This window comes from Triturus cristatus, chromosome 8 (genome assembly GCF_964204655.1).
Source record: "Triturus cristatus chromosome 8, aTriCri1.1, whole genome shotgun sequence".
NCBI classification, from domain to species: domain Eukaryota; kingdom Metazoa; phylum Chordata; class Amphibia; order Caudata; family Salamandridae; genus Triturus; species Triturus cristatus.
The window spans coordinates 1,677,175,892-1,677,192,188 of record NC_140591.1 but is presented as its reverse complement, the minus strand read 5'-3'; the positions used below and the strand labels follow the sequence as shown (position 1 = coordinate 1,677,192,188).

General features: G+C 50.1%; 1 protein-coding gene across 2 annotated transcripts in view; it reads right to left on the bottom strand.

Moving 5' to 3' along the window:
• LOC146808571 (E3 ubiquitin-protein ligase TRIM39-like) overlaps window positions 1–13,796 on the bottom strand; it is a 124,744-nt gene extending 110,948 nt beyond the window's left edge. Inside the window, exon 1 of one of the 2 annotated variants that reach the window (XM_085623593.1) lies at window positions 13,563–13,796. The gene's annotated coding sequence lies outside the window, so the exon portion shown is untranslated. Of the gene's footprint in view, window positions 1–12,067; window positions 13,083–13,562 lie in introns of those variants that run through there. The other variant, XM_085623594.1, reaches the window with a different exon arrangement.
• Window positions 13,797–16,297: the final 2,501 nt, after the last annotated feature.

Below are 16,297 nucleotides of genomic sequence, written 5' to 3'. Positions count from 1 at the left end.
ATCTAGCTGACCTACAAAAAGCTTGTTAACAACACACCAGATCCCCTGGCTAAATTACATGGCCTGTGGGAGGGAGGCTGCCTCTTGCTCGACGACGAGGAGTGGGAGGGAAGCGGTTGCCTCCCCTCTGGAGGTGGCGATCTCTGCGCATCTCCGTCTGGTGCAATTGAAACTCCTGCACAGGGTCTATATCACCGGATAGCAGCTGGTCTGTATGGGACGTGGAGATGGCGTGGACTGTAGGGGGGGGTGTGGACAGATTGCCACCCTGATGCACGTCATTTGGGAATGTAAACAAATTCAGGTATACTGGAGAGGGATACATACAGTTATGAGTGAGGTCCTGAATAAATCTGTTCGCCCGAGGCTAAGAGATGCCTCCTCAATGTATGGGAGCCCACAGACTTGATAGGGGCGGAAAAGCTGTGGGTCACCCTGGGTTCAGCTGTGGCCAAGAGGGACATTGTTCAACTGTGGGGTGGGATGTCGCCGCCTATTATGGCGGCGTGGAAGCGAAATATTGATTGGTGTATGTTTAGGGAGAAAACCGTCTATGTGGCAAGAGGCTGCCCCCAAAAATGGTCCAGAGTTTGGGCTATGGGGGGATATCTGCATTGCCCCACGATGATGAATCCATGTCTCCCTGACTTCTATATCCTGTCCGCAGGTCGTATTGTACCATTGCATTGTATCCCAAATGAACTGCCATATACGAATGTCATTTATTTTCTGTCATACGTGATCTTGCTGAATGTTGATTTCTTTGTTAATAAAATCAATAAAAAGATATTTAAAAAAAATTAAAAATAAAAATATTCTTGACATCAATATTCTTGCTGTCGATATCTCCATATCACAATATTTTAGACTTCATATTCTGGTATGGCAATATTTTGTACACGATATTTTGTCTGAATACTCTGCCTTCCTACCTCCTGAACAGATTGCAGCCGCTGCAGAATGCCACAGCTCGGCTTTTGCTGCGACCGAGGAAGGCTCACATCCAGCGAGCTCTAAAAGACCTGCTCTGACTGCCATCAAAGAAAGTGTGAGGTTCAGAAGTCTTGTTCTAGCACATAGAGCGTTATCCTCCAAGGGTCCTGGGTCCCTGTCCAACAGATTTACCTTTTACAAACCGGCCAGGTGACCGCGGTCCTCCCACTCCTTGCTGGTGGCAATTCCTCGATTCAAAAGGAAAGAGTGGGATGGCAGCTCCTACTCCTACCTGGCCCCCAGGAGTGGGACGCACACCCACTGCAGCTCCGCGCCAGCGGGGACGTTCGGACCTTCAAGATAATCCTTGAGACATGGCTCTTGGGATCTGATTTCTAGCTCCCTTCATCAGTCAGGAAGAAATCGCACTGTGTAGATGTGGGACAGTCATTGAGTAGCAGCTGTGCTACACAAACCCCGCATTATAAGAATATTATTAAGGCTGATGAAGTTCATAGGGTCCGGCAGGTCTAGGACTTCACAGGGGTGCAGAGTTCTGGCTGACAGAATTGTCCACATTGTGCAGAGTACGCCTGGAGACCTACAACAGTTGCACTTTGAGGTATTTTTTTTTTTTTTTTTTTTTTTTTTTATAGTTTTGCTCAGGGAAATCAAGAGAAACATTATTACACTGAGAGAGAAAAAAATAGTCATACAAGCAAAAGAAAAGGACCGAATAATCACTGCAAATTCCACATTACTAAAAAACAACTATACATCCCAAAGTACAGGGTAGAAAACACAGAGGATTACAGCTTCTTCATTAAATCTCATCAGTTTCCCAAATCGGGCCCCATACCCGGAGACCTCTTCTTCTGGCTCTTTGCCCTTTACATTTATAGAGTGCCTTCTCTAAATTAAAAACGTGATGAAGTCTTGCATACCATTCCTGAAAGGAGGGTGGTTCAGGATCCTTCCAATGAGTCGCAATAATTAAACAAAAAATGGCAGAAACCATGAAACAAAAATAAGCTTGGGAAGGATCCAAACATAAGCTGTCATCAATCCCTATTAAAATCAGAGTAGGAGTTAGTCGTGCTAAGCCACCAGTGAGTTGATTAAGAAAATTCTCTATCTTTCCTTTCAAATTATCAAGCTGATTACACCCACTAAACATGTGAATCATATCTGCCGGGCCGTAGTTGCATCTAGGGCACCGATCAGTTTCCCTTTTCCCCCAGCTAAAGAGTTTAGCAGGGGTATAGTAAAGCCTAAACAGAGTTTTAAAGTGTTGAGCTTTAAGGTTAGCTGCGAGAAATATTTTTTTGACAAATAAAGGGACCTACAGATATCCACGTCAGGATCCCCGAGCGAATCTGCCCAAACACTTCCTGAACTGGCAATATCGTCCTGGTTGGCATTCAACAAAATTAAGTATAAATCCTTTACTCGTGGCTGCCTATGCCCAAGCCAATCAAGTATCGGGATATTATCCAGTCCAATTATTTGGACCATTACTGTTTTAATAATCTCCCTGAATTGTAAATATTTGAAGAAGGTCTTAGTTTCCACCCCGAATTGAGTTTGAAGCACTTCAAAAGATTTTAACTCGGATTGCTCAAATAGATCTCCGATTACATTTATGCCAGCCTGTTCCCAAGTTTTCCCTAGATTATCGTAAAATAAGGGTGGGAACATAGACGAGCGCCAAATAGCATGATATCTGTGCAGCTTGGAGATCCTCAGACGTTTACTTATTTTATTCCAGACATTCCAGGCGGTTTTAACAATTTTGAACCGCGTTCTTTTGTAGTAACTCCCATCTAATTGCCTTAATAAAACACCTGGTGCATGATCCCCTAGGGCCAACTCATAGATAGAGGGAGGAGAATCCCTGCTATAAATCGCCGAAGTAATTCCTACTCCGGTTTTAGGCCGAAACAAACTAATCATTTGCTGCAACGTTACAGCCCAAAAATAATATTGCATATGGGGGATAGCCAATCCGCCACGATTTTGTGGCAGAGTCAACCACTTTATAGATCTTCTAATCTTTTTATACCCCCATATAAACTGAGAAAATATCCCGTCAATTTTTATAAAAAACTCTTTAGGGGGGTTCAATTGGGATACATCTGAAAAGGTAAAAAAATGTAGGGAACATAGTCATTTTAATGGTATTAGCACGTCCTATAATAGAAATGTATAATTTATCGATACGCTTTAAATCAGTGCTAATCTTCATTAGCAGCTGTGCTAAATTAATATCCCAGATAGTTGCAACCACCGCATTTATATTTATCCCTAAGTAAATAGCCTCCGGGGACCTCCGAGCATCGTTAAACAGGGTATTACCAGAACAAACAATCTTGGTTTTAGCTGTATTCAGCCTGTAGCCAGATTGACTACCGAATTCTAATGCGAGAGCCTCAATACGGACCAATGCAGCCTGGGGGTCAGGGGTGACTATGGCAATATCATCCGCATAGGCTAAAACTTTAGTGCTAAATCCCCTAACCACTATAGGTTTGATAGCCTGATCATTGAGCATAGCTCTAATTAAAGGATCTATGTAAAAAGCAAAAAGAATCGGGGAGCATGGCCAGCCCTGTCTGGTGCCACGTGAGATCTTAATTCTCCCGGATTCCATCCCCATCATTTGTATTTTTGCGTAAGGTTGTATATACATGGCCTTTATAGCTGTCTGGATACGGGGGCCAAAGCCATTGGTGCTTAAGATCTGCCATAGGAAGGCCCACTCAACCTGATCAAAGGCTTTCTGAGCATCTAATAAGATCAAAGACATTTGACCCCCCGTCTGTTCGGTGATATCAAATAGAGAGATCACCCGACGCACATGATCAGTTGTTCCACGAGCAGGAATAAAACCATGCTGCCATGGGCTAACCAGGGAAGCTAATATTTTTGATAGTCTATTGGCTATAATTTTAGAATATAGTTTCTCATCAGTATTTATCAAAGAAATTGGTCTATACGAGGCTGGATCTTCAGGTGGTTTCCCTTTTTTCAAAAAAACAATTAAGTTGGTGTCCTTCCAAGAATGAGGTGTGGTGCCATGATATTGTACTGCTAAAAACAAGTCCAGTAACATATGCGCTAGCTCAGGCTGCAAAACTTTATAGATTTCTATCGGAATTGCATCCGGACCAGCTGCCTTGCCCGATGCCATGGACTGTAATGCCACATTAACTTCAGCTTGTGTGAACTCTTTTTCCAATTCCTGTATAATTATAGGAGGAGGAGTAATTAAGCGCTGCCCTGCTACTATTTGAGGATCAATCTCAGATTTATAAATATCACCATAAAATTCAGCAAAAACTTGAAGTTACTCTATTCCCATCCCGCCGTTTAACCTCCAAGATATTATTAGCAGCCATCCTCTGTTTCAATTTTAATGCAAGATGTCTTCCGGTCTTTTCCCCATATTCATAATTATCCCTAGCTCGTGTTTGATATATTTTGGCATTCCTATTGTTATATATTCCGTTTAATTTGGCTTTGACCCTTATCACTTCTAGTTCAATAAGCCTCGCTCCATCCTTCTGTTTACTTTCAATAGTTCGGAGATGTAATTCCTCATTCATAGAGAGATCAGCCATGAGTTTTTGCACACTCACCCTATGCTCTTTCATAAGATGTCCAGCGAAACTAATGATTTCCCCCCTTATGCATGCTTTAAACGTATCCCAAACAATTTCCCTTGATGCACTATACCGATTTGCGTCAAAAAATTGCTTGGTCCATCTCCTAAGATGATCAAAAAATCCTTCAGTTACCAAGAGTTTCCTATCGAAGGACCATTTGCTAGGGCGGTTCAAATATTCCAGAAGTTCCAACTCAAGTATCAAAGGGTTGTGATCTGATAGCATCTTTGGGAGTTTCCGTATATTAGCGCGGTCTATAAGGGAGGTAGATATAAAGAAATAGTCTAACCTGACATATTTCTGATGGGGGCAGGAAAAGTAAGTATAACCAACATCTCCTACTACCTTTCGAGTCCACACATCAGCTAATCCATGGCTCGCTGCTAAGGCTTTAAGGGCCTTAAATACCCGTGGCTTCCTCCCATCATACCTTCCCAAAGAGATATCCGATATGCCTAGATGAATATTAAAATCCCCACAAATTATAAGTGGAGAGGGCCAGGCTGCTAGTTCAAGCTCCAACTCGGCCCATAAATCAAAATCATCAAAGTTGGAGCCATAAATTGTGCATAGGGTTACTCTACAAGGTAATAGGGCTATAGCCCACATCCCCCACTTATCTGCTAAGGTTCGCTCCACCTCAGGCATCCGAGTGGTGGTGTGAATAGCCACTCCTCTTGTGGTGGTAGTCTGCCGTGAGCAAATCGTCTGCTTATATCCGGTAATACTATTTAGCCCTCTCTTCTGGAAAGGTATATGGGTTTCCTGTTGACAAATAACATCCACCCCCCCTTGAACGAATAACTTCAGCGGATCTGTACCGTTTACCAGCATCGTTCAACCCCCCCTATGTTCAAGGAACAGATTCTCAGCTTACTCATCATAATAACTTTAATTCCTGTGCAGTGACTTTAAACATCTCAATAACTCAATATCAAACAGACTATGCATTTTTTCTGATTTCCCTGAACTTTTTACTCCACCCCCTTCCCTTCCCATCCCACTCCCTAACCCTCGGCTCCCCACCCACCCCACCCATCCCACCCGCCCTGTAAATGAAGGCAACTGACCAACCAGGTCTGTAGTGGATGAACATTGTGCTCTCCCGAAAATAAACATAACTTAGCTATCCAATACCCCTATTTATCCAGAATAGCACCTCCCATGACCAGATAGTCCTATATATCTGCATACCACCCGTCCTGCAGAAGGAGGAAACAAAAAGAAGGGGGGCAAAACAGAATACAATATTAGATTGGTTACACCTAGGATTTAGCCTTCCCTCCTGTATCCAAAAACTCCTTTGCCTTTATCTCAGACGAAAAAAAGCTTGTAGTATCCCTCCAAATTACTTTTAAGCGGGCAGGGTTTAAGAGAAAGGCCTGAGCTCCCTTCTCTTGGAAGGGCTTGATCATCTGGCGTAAACGCCACCGGCGCTCCACAGAGACATGGCAAAAATCGGGTCTGACAAAAAAAGAAAACCCCTCAGCTTTTATTTGGGCTTCTGGTCTAGCTCTTTCAAAAACACTCTGTCTTAAAAAAAAATTCCCAAAATAAACCAGTAACGCCCTGGGTTTAGCATTAGGTCGAGCAGGTTGACGAATGGAAAAAGGAACCCGATGTGCCCTTTGTACCTCCTTAAGCCAGTCCCAGCCAACCAAATCTGGCAAAGAGGTCTGCAATAGTTGAGCAATACAAGTACGAGGATCAGACCCTTCCCTTCCCTTCCCTCCGGAATACCCAAAATTCTCAGGTTATTCCTACGCTGGTAATTTTCCCCCTCCTCGAGTTTCCACTGAATGTCCATAAGTCGTGCCTCATGAGCATCCACTTGACCTTTGGAACCAGCAATCTCCAATTCCAAAACTTCTGTCCGAGTCTCAATATCAGTCATACGGTCGCTTATATCCTTACAAGTCTTTGCGACCTTCCTGATTGCCCCTTGAAGTTTACAATAGGCATTCTGTGACCTCTTGCTTTCCATCTGGGATTCCTCTCGATGTGCAACCACACACTGTATAATTGACTAATGTTGGAGGAGCCGGATTAAGCCCTGCTTCCGATCCAATATTTGAATTAGGTTTAATAGTACCCATCAATTGGTCCCCAAGTGCGTAATCCCAATTCAGAGTCGCCTGCTTTTGGCCTTCAAGACTCTTAGGGCATAGATTCAAAGATCGTACCGTTGCTGCGGAGCCCGAAGCAGAGGGTAGCTTAGCCTTGTGTTGTGATTGCGGCTCATCGCTAGACAGGGTATCCCCACCCGAATCAGAGGCAGCATCTGACCAAGTTGCGTCAGAAAGAGAAAAAAAGTAATTTGCCTCTGAATCTAGATCTTTATCCCAGTCCTGCCGTGAGGTCCGATGACCCCTAAAGCTCCCTTTGTGTTTTAAACCATAATCTGTCATCTGAGGGGGGAGTACTCTGATCTTTTCCCATCAAAACTTTAATCTGACCCGGCTGGAGCTCTGTTTTCTGATCAGAGGGTATGAAGTGTGAGCTTTCCCCCCCACCGGTGACTCCGCCAAGTGCCCCTGGATGGGTTCCTGAGCCTGATCTAGACAAAGGTTCTGTTTATCAATCAAAACATAGGTCCGAGGGTCTAGAGGTGACATATCTTCACGCCGGGAGTTCACCTCAACAAGGGGCTTAGATAGTTCCTTAACCGGGCCATCCGTGCCCGATTCCGTATACAGCAGCAAATTAAACGTAGGCTCCTTCTGCCCCTCTTTCCCCCCACTCGGCTCCTTACCCGGCTCCTTACTTGGCTTCTCGGAGACCCCATCTCCGCCATCCAGCCCATTACCTTTCCTGTTGGAGGGAGCGCCGACAGCCTGTACAGCCTGCCCTCTAAGCAAATCAATTACGGACACTGAGGACCGGTGTGGCTGGGGCTGAGTGCCTCCGCCCTTCCCCTTCTTGTCCGCAGAGGTCTCCGGGAAAGCGCTGGGCTTCTGCTTACGTCCGCGAGCCGGGATGTCAGTCTCCAAGGGTAATGCTGGTGGGCCCTGGCGATCCGCTGCAGCTCTACTTTTTGTGATAGACTTTGGCCCCATGGTAGTAACAGAAATTGAAGCGGCGACCGGCAGATAGGAGGCACAGAGCCTCTCAACGCGCTCCAACCGAAGAAGCAGCTGTTCCGTGTATCGGGCTATCGCTGAAGCCCAGCTGCGTAAGTTGTTTGTTTCGCCGCTAAATTCTTTAACCTTTGAGTTCTTATCTTGGCGATAACACTCGGGGGGGGGGGGTGTCGCATCCTTAAGTTAGGGACATCGGCATAGCATAGCATTGCAGACAATACATCTACATCCTTTTCGGGAGAGCACAACCGGCTGACGCACCTCACTCCTCTAGTTAGCTTGCGCATATGCGCATTTTGTTCTCTGCCCCCACACCACCAATTTAGGGGGCTTCTGCCTCACCATGGAAAGGAACTCAACGCTGCCCCTGTCCACAAGCACATTTCGGATCTTTTACAGGGCAGCAAGGGGTTGGGGAAGAGTTTGTGAACATCCACAAATGTGCAAGTTTGTGAGAGTTGTGATCACACATGGCAGGCCCCTCCTGGAAGGCCAGGCCTCACTAATCCACACCTCTGGCAGGAGAGTCACTCGCATCAAGCTCTTTGTGTAAGTAAATCCTTTGACCACAGCATACCTATTTTTAAACTCCTGAGAGTGGGTTTGCACTTTGCACTTCTAGAAATGCTGCATGCGCTGTACGCTAAAATGACAGATGCAAACAGGTTCATGAATAACGAATGCCCCATGTGCCTGTGGGGTTCCACCTCTGTTCTCCGGCACCCAGCTGCTGCAGAGCTCGTTCTGTGTATACCCTAACCCTCTACCGGAGGACACTCAACTCGCTGCTGGTACTTGCTGTGCTCCAGTGTTTGCATAGGTCACTCTTTACAACCTTACCCTCTGCCTGAGGACCCCTCCCTCGCTGCTGGTACCTGCTGTGCTCCAGTGTTTGCAGAGGTCACTCATTACAACCTTACCCTCTGCCTGAGGACCCCTCCCTCGCTGCTGGTACCTGCTGTGCTCCAGTGTTTGCAGAGGTCACTCTTTACAACCTTACCCTCTGCCCGAGGACCCCTCCCTCGCTGCTGGTACCCGCTGTCCTCCAGTGGTCAGACTCGATACCCTTCCCCTCTACCGGAGGACACTTAACTCGCTGCTGGTACTTGCTATGCTCATCCGTCCAGCTGCTGCTGCAGAGGTGATTCTTTTTATACCCTTCTGCCCGAGGACCCTTCACTCACTGATCAGACTTGCTATGCTCCAGCTACTACAGACGGCATTTAGTTTATACACTTCCCCTCTGCCCGAGGACCCCTCCCTCGCTGCTGGTACCTGCTGTGCTCCAGTGTTTGCAGATGTCACTCTTTACAACCTTACCCTCTGCCTGAGGACCCCTCCCTCGCTGCTGGTACCTGCTGTGCTCCAGTGTTTGCAGATGTCACTCTTTACAACCTTACCCTCTGCCCGAGGACCCCTCCCTCGCTGCTGGTACCTGCTGTGCTCCAGTGTTTGCAGAGGTCACTCTTTACAACCTTACCCTCTGCCCAAGGACCCCTCCCTCACTGGTGGTACTTGCTGTGCTCCAGTGTTTGCAGATGTCACTCTTTATCCCCTTCCCCTCTTCCTAAGGACTCCTTCCTCGCTGCTGGCACCTGCTGTTATGTTAACGGGTTTTATGGAGCGCGACAGCTGCCTCGGCTAAGAGGCGTCCCGGCGCGGAGCAACAAAAGAGCCGTACGCAAGTAACACCGAGGCCGACAACGAGGGGAACAAAAATGTCTTAATATCCTTCCTGAAATGAAAATAGTTGGTGAGCCCACGAATATGAGCCGGCAAAGAGTTCCACAGAATAGCAGCTCTATTACGAAAAGAGCGCCCACCAGCTCTCACTCTTCTCACCCGGGGAACCACCACCAAGCATTGTCCCATAGATCGAAGTCATCGTGTAGGAGTATAAGGCAGAAGAAGGTCAGACAATTTGTGGAGATGCCAATTTCAGGATTTTAAAGGCAATACACAGTGCCTTAAACTCCATTCGCCTGGCCACAGGCAGCCAATGAAGATGGCGAATTGCACTGGTCACTGAGCAAGTTCTGCGCAAGCCCAAAAGTGATCTTACGGCCACATTCTGGACTCTCTGTGACCTCTGAACTTCGGAATTGTTTGCTCCCAGGTACAGCGAGCAGGCATAAACCAGCCTGGACAGAACCAGGGCTGTGCTCCAGAGTTTGCAAAAGTCACTCTTTATCCCCTTCCCCCCTGCCTGAGGATCCCTCCCTCGCTGCCGGTACCTGCTGTGCTCCAGAGGTCACTTTATCCCCTTCCCCTCTGCCTGAGAATCCCTCCCTCGCTGCTGGTACCCGCTGTGCTCCAGAGGTCACTCTTTATCCCCTTCCCCCCTGCCTGAGGATCCCTCCCTCGCTGCCGGTACCTGCTGTGCTCCATTGTTTGCAGAGGTCACTCTTTATACCCTTCCCCTCTGCGGAGGACCCCTCCCTCGCTGCTGGTACCCGCTGTCCTCCAGTGGTCACACTTTATACCCTTCCCCTCTGCCTGAGGACCGCTCACTCGCTGCTGGTACCTGCTGTGCTCCAGTGGTCACACTTTATACCCCTCCCCTCTGCCTGAGGACCGCTCACTCGCTGCTGGTACCTGCTGTGCTCCAGTGTTTGCAGAGGTCACTCTTTATACCCTTCCCCTCTGCTGAGGACCCCTCCCTCGCTGCTGGTACCCGCTGTCCTCCAGTGATCCCACTTTATACCCTTCCCCTCTGCCTGAGGACCCCTCGATCGCTGCTGGTACCTGCTGTGCTTCAGAGTCTGGAGAGGTCACTCTTTGTACCCCTCCCCTCTGCCTGAGGACCCCTCGATCGCTGCTGGTACCTGCTGTGCTTCAGTGTCTGGAGAGGTCACTCTTTGTACCCTTCCTCTCTGCCTGAGAACCCCTCCCTCGCTGCTGGTACCAGCTGTGCTCCAGTGGTCACTCTTTATACCCTTCCCATCTGCCTGAGGACCCCTCGATCGCTGCTGGTACCTGCTGTGCTTCAGAGTCTGGAGAGGTCACTCTTTGTACCCCTCCCCTCTGCCTGAGGACCCCTCGATCGCTGCTGGTACCTGCTGTGCTTCAGTGTCTGGAGAGGTCACTCTTTGTACCCCTCCCCTCTGCCTGAGGACCCCTCGATCGCTGCTGGTACCTGCTGTGCTTCAGTGTCTGGAGAGGTCACTCTTTGTACCCTTCCTCTCTGCCTGAGAACCCCTCCCTCGCTGCTGGTACCAGCTGTGCTCCAGTGGTCACTCTTTATACCCTTCCCATCTGCCTGAGGACCCCTCGATCGCTGCTGGTACCTGCTGTGCTTCAGAGTCTGGAGAGGTCACTCTTTGTACCCCTCCCCTCTGCCTGAGGACCCCTCGATCGCTGCTGGTACCTGCTGTGCTTCAGTGTCTGGAGAGGTCACTCTTTGTACCCCTCCCCTCTGCCTGAGGACCCCTCCCTCGCTGCTGGTACCTGCTGTGCTCCAGTGGTCACTCTTTATACCCTTTCCATCTGCCTGAGGACCCCTCGATCGCTGCTGGTACCTGCTGTGCTTCAGAGTCTGGAGAGGTCACTCTTTGTAGCCCTCCCCTCTGCCTGAGGACCCCTCGATCGCTGCTGGTACCTGCTGTGCTTCAGTGTCTGGAGAGGACACTCTTTGTACCCTTCCTCTCTGCCTGAGGACCCCTCCCTCGCTGCTGGTACCAGCTGTGCTCCAGTGGTCACTCTTTATACCCTTCCCATCTGCCTGAGGACCCCTCAATCGCTGCTGGTACCTGCTGTGCTTCAGTGTCTGGAGAGGTCACTCTTTGTACCCTTCCTCTCTGCCTGAGGACCCCTCGATCGCTGCTGGTACCTGCTGTGCTTCAGAGTCTGGAGAGGTCACTCTTTGTAGCCCTCCCCTCTGCCTGAGGACCCCTCGATCGCTGCTGGTACCTGCTGTGCTTCAGTGTCTGGAGAGGTCACTCTTTGTACCCCTCCCCTCTGCCTGAGGACCCCTCCCTCGCTGCTGGTACCTGCTGTGCTTCAGTGTCTGGAGAGGTCACTCTTTGTACCCCTCCTCTCTGCCTGAGGACCCCTCCCTCGCTGCTGGTACCTGCTGTGCTCCAGTGGTCACACTTTATACACTTCCCCTCTGCCTGAGGACCCCTCGATCGCTGCTGGTACCTGCTGTGCTCCAGTGGTCACTCTTTGTACCCCTCCCCTCTGCCTGAGGACCCCTCCCTCGCTGCTGGTACCTGCTGTGCTCCAGTGGTCACACTTTATACACTTCCCCTCTGCCTGAGGACCCCTCGATCGCTGCTGGTACCTGCTGTGCTCCAGTGGTCACTCTTTGTACCCCTCCCCTCTGCCTGAGGACCCCTCCCTCGCTGCTGGTACCTGCTGTGCTCCAGTGGTCACACTTTATACACTTACCCTCTGCCTGAGGACCCCTCCCTCGCTGCTGGTACCTGCTGTGCTTCAGTGTTGGCAGAGGTCACTCTTTATACCCTTCCCCTCGAGGGCCGGACTGGGCACCAGGCAATACCCGGTGCGCCGCACGGGTGGGGGGCTGTTTTGGGCCCCTGGGGACCGTTTTTGTTACGTGGACGTTTTTGCAGTATAGCTGCAAAATCGGCCCTGTAACAAAATTGGCCAAAAACCAGCCCTGGCAAAGAGCTTGACGGCACCCCAACTCCCCGAAGGACGGGGGGAGGGGCGGCCGAGCACTTTGTACCCTCTCCTCTGCCTGCGGACCCCTCACTCACTGCTGCTAGCGGCTGTGCCCCCAAGTCCTTCTTGAGGTGCTGCTATCTGACTCAGGAAGTGGGGTACAGGAGGCTGGGGAGAAGGAGGGAACAGTAGGAAGGCTGAGGGAATATCAGGGTACAGGGGCTGGAGAAGCAGGGTAGAGGGGGCTGGAAGAGAAACAGGGTACAAAGGGCTGCAGGCTGGGGAATATCATGTTACAGGGGCTGGAGGAGAAACAGGGTAGTGGAGGGTGAGGGATATACAGGGTATAGAGGCCGGGCTGCAGGCTGGGGGAATATCAGGTTACAGGGGCTGCAGGGAAAGTTGGGTGCAGGAGGCTCAGGTATAAACCTGGGCTGCAGGCCGGGGTCGCTAGTGAGGAGGTGGAATGGAAACAACGTACAGAAGGCTGGGGCCACGGGAGGAGTAACGACGTACAGGAGCCTGGGGGAATAAAAGGGTACAGGGGCTGCAGACGGAGAAGGAACAAACACGGAAGTGGCCTCCCACAGGAGGGTGTGGGAGAAGGACCGGTGTCAGGACACAGGGAGGCAGGAAAGAGGCGCGGGAGGGAGGCAGGAAAGAGGCGCGGCAGGAGGGAGGAAAGAGGCGGCCTTCAGGCTCCAGCGGGGTAGCGCATGCCCGGGGGACCTTCCCAGGAGGCGCCCCTCCTAGGCGCTAGTTCGGGTCTGGGTGCTGGTCCCTCAGGACACACGTGTGATCTTTACAGGTGAAAGCCTCGCCTTATACATGATGTGCGTCATTCGGAGCGTGCATCTCCCCTTCGCCTACGCGGCGCAGATATGCCTAGTCCCGCCGTTCACTTAACACAGTTGCATTCTGGGAGTTGTGGTTCCAAGTGGCTTAACGCACTCCATTCCAAGGACTTCTGGAGTGTGTCTATGGTTTGCACACACTAACTACATGCATGTTCAAACTATCCCAAGTTATACCCCAGGCATGTCAGCGGGCCCGCGCACCCCTCCGTCCGGTGGCCCCATGACGTGTCTGGCAGCCTCGAGTCCTAACCTTGTAGCGGACAGGCGCTGGCGGCTTCTTGGCGCTTGTCCTTCTCTTAGCGCTGCTATGCTGTATGTGCGGTTTTTGTAAAACAGAAGCTATATATAACATTCATAATAATGAAAAGCAGGCGCCTAGATGCTGCAGAGCTTTACCGTACTTGTGGGTAAAGAGACAGTCCGTCCCGGAGGGGTCACGTCCGACCGTCTGTCTGTCGCGAGCCTCTTGTGTCCGCAGGTTGTACACACGGGCGGCACTGGTACTCATTCACTGTGATATGTAAAGCACACTCACTCGTCTTCCGGGTTTTTAGCCACTGAGTAACAGGTGCTCATTGTTACCTAACGTGAAGGTACTCATTTTATCGAAGATAACCACTGCGTAAGGGGCTCAAACCCAGTGCATGCTGGACCCAGAGAATACTACAAGCCCCAGAGGGCCATCGTCACTTTTTAGTCAGCAGCGCATTGCATGACGGGACTGGGGGTGTTACAGATGACATGAAACCACTTGGCAGTAATGCAACAAATGGAGTGTTCTAAATACAGAGGGTATGCAACAAAAGTGAGGACAACTGGACTTCTGGAAATTCGGATGGTATGTGGGAAATGATGAATAAATGATGGCTGGCAGGCACATGGTGAAGATATAGGCACACCTCAGACCATGCCATTAGATACACTGCTTCTGTCCTGGACGTTTCTAGACATTGTGATGTAGCTGTTGGAAACACACTTCTAAACCAGAATGGACCCTAATTTGGCACAATTGAAAAACCATAATAGGATTTCATGTCCATAAACGCCTATTTCACCAATGCCTTGTTACCCATGCCATATTTTCCAGTCCTGAGAAACAGATTTAGGTGTGGCCCTCCTTCGCTCAGTCCTTCCTTGTAGCCTAGGGAGTTGGAACGTTCACAAATTTCGGCCCGAGCTGAAAGATATGTATCCCTCAGAAGCAAATTCTCACCTTTTAGGCAGTCAGTCATATTGGCTTTATCCGGAGCATGGCAAAAGGCGTCCATATAAGCAGCCAGCTTTAAATATTTTGCCCTGCCTTGAAACCATGCATACCTCGAAGTAGCAGCATTTCGGGAACCACAAACACTATTAATACATCTCCTGTTTAGACAAAGTGGAAAATGAAATCTTCTTCGTGCTAGGAAAGAAACGCCGCTTTCCGAAAATTCAGCCACCTTTACCGGCAGAGAACATATTCTTCCATTGTTTACAAAATTATGTTCAAGGAATGAAGGGTATGATGGACTGAAGAATTTAAAAAAAAAAAAAAAAAAGCTACGGTCCAGTTCTGGCTCTATAATGTAGGTTTTAGATCTTCACACAATTACGTCTGGAAGTTCTGCAGTTACATCTCAAAGTAAGTTAGGAACATCATTCACGTACAAGCCGAACAACTCCTAGGAGGCATATTTGGTCTGCAAAGTAGCAGGAGTACCACTGGCATTCCCAGTATTAACATAGTGAGGCATTCATGCTCTGGTTCCCCCCTGGGTCACGCTGTCCTGTCTGCTCGCTGGTATGCGGGCAGAACTTTGGGAGGGCTAGGCTTCACATAGGGTGCTGACTGTCGGAAGGTGATGGTCATACTCCGACTAGGGCTGGACTCAGATAACTGAGGTAAGAGGAAGTAGAGCGGGTTTGTCAACTCTTGTCTCCACCCGCGGGCACTTCCTGGCAGGAGTGGCTTGTCATAGGTATTGTTCTTCAGCCATGCAAAGGTAACATTGGACCAACGCCTATTTTTAGGTTTCGGGTCACTTCAGTCAAAATCCACGGGGAGCTTTGATAGAATGGGGGCACTTGCCTGAGGGGGCATGCCGGCTCCGGGCCTGCATGGGCTAAGACTGGTTTGGCTGGACCTGGGGAAGCCCGGTTATCAGTTGCAAATTATTGCCGTTATTTACGGGTTACAGAACAGGATCCATAATTTAGCTCACTAAAGCTAGCTCGCAGGGGCAGGGCACCCATAACAGCGAAGGGAGGAAGGGGGGGCTCTGGCAGCGAGGGGAGCCTCCCCAGAGCTGTGGCAGAGTTACAGGGCGATCTGGAGGCAGAAGGGTACAGTAAGGGTACCTCTGCGACAGTCGGTACAGTAAGGGTACCCCTGTCCGGCACAGTAAGGGTGCCCGAGCCAAGGTCCGGGAGCCGAAGGAGGTTCTGGGAAGACAGCAATGGCGCCCCGTTAGTCCCACGGGCGGTTGGGGGGCCTGACCAACCGGGGGTGTGCCATAACACGCTCCGCCCCCGTTAAAAGGGGCGGGAGTATTACACAGATCACGTGATCCAAAGGAGGATCTGAAAAATGTGCCGCACTGCCGGGCATCGACCCACCGTGCGTGCTGGCTCGCAAGGCAGGCGGAGCAGCGAGGGGCTGCTTGCCCTGGATCGCCCGTAAGATAACCCACTCTATCGTCATACTTATGTTGTATGAAATAAACCTGCAGCAGTTCTTCACCCATAACTAATATGTCAGTGTAATCATTGGGTGATGTCTGTGCATACGTGTTGAGTGGAGCGGATGACGGTCTGGTCACTATGCCGCTGCCCGCGTCCCACACAGGGGGACATCAGCAGGGCAGCTCTCTAGTGGCCACCCGTCGGAGCCTCCCCTCCCCCCCCCCGTTCCATCTCTCTCTCGAGAGGCCACGCCTTGGGGAGGGGAGGCCCCAATGGGCATTGCTGGGGGAGGCGGGTTACTGGGCTGGGCGGGGCCAGGCCCTATTTATGCCTCCCGCCCCCGTAGATCGCCCTCTGCTTCCTGTTACGCTTCTGACCGCGTGAGATCCCACCCTTTCCGCTTACCCTGCGCGGCGTAGGCAGCGCGCAACTGGAATGTTATAATGTTACTTGTGTTGCAGGCGGAGTTGCAGGG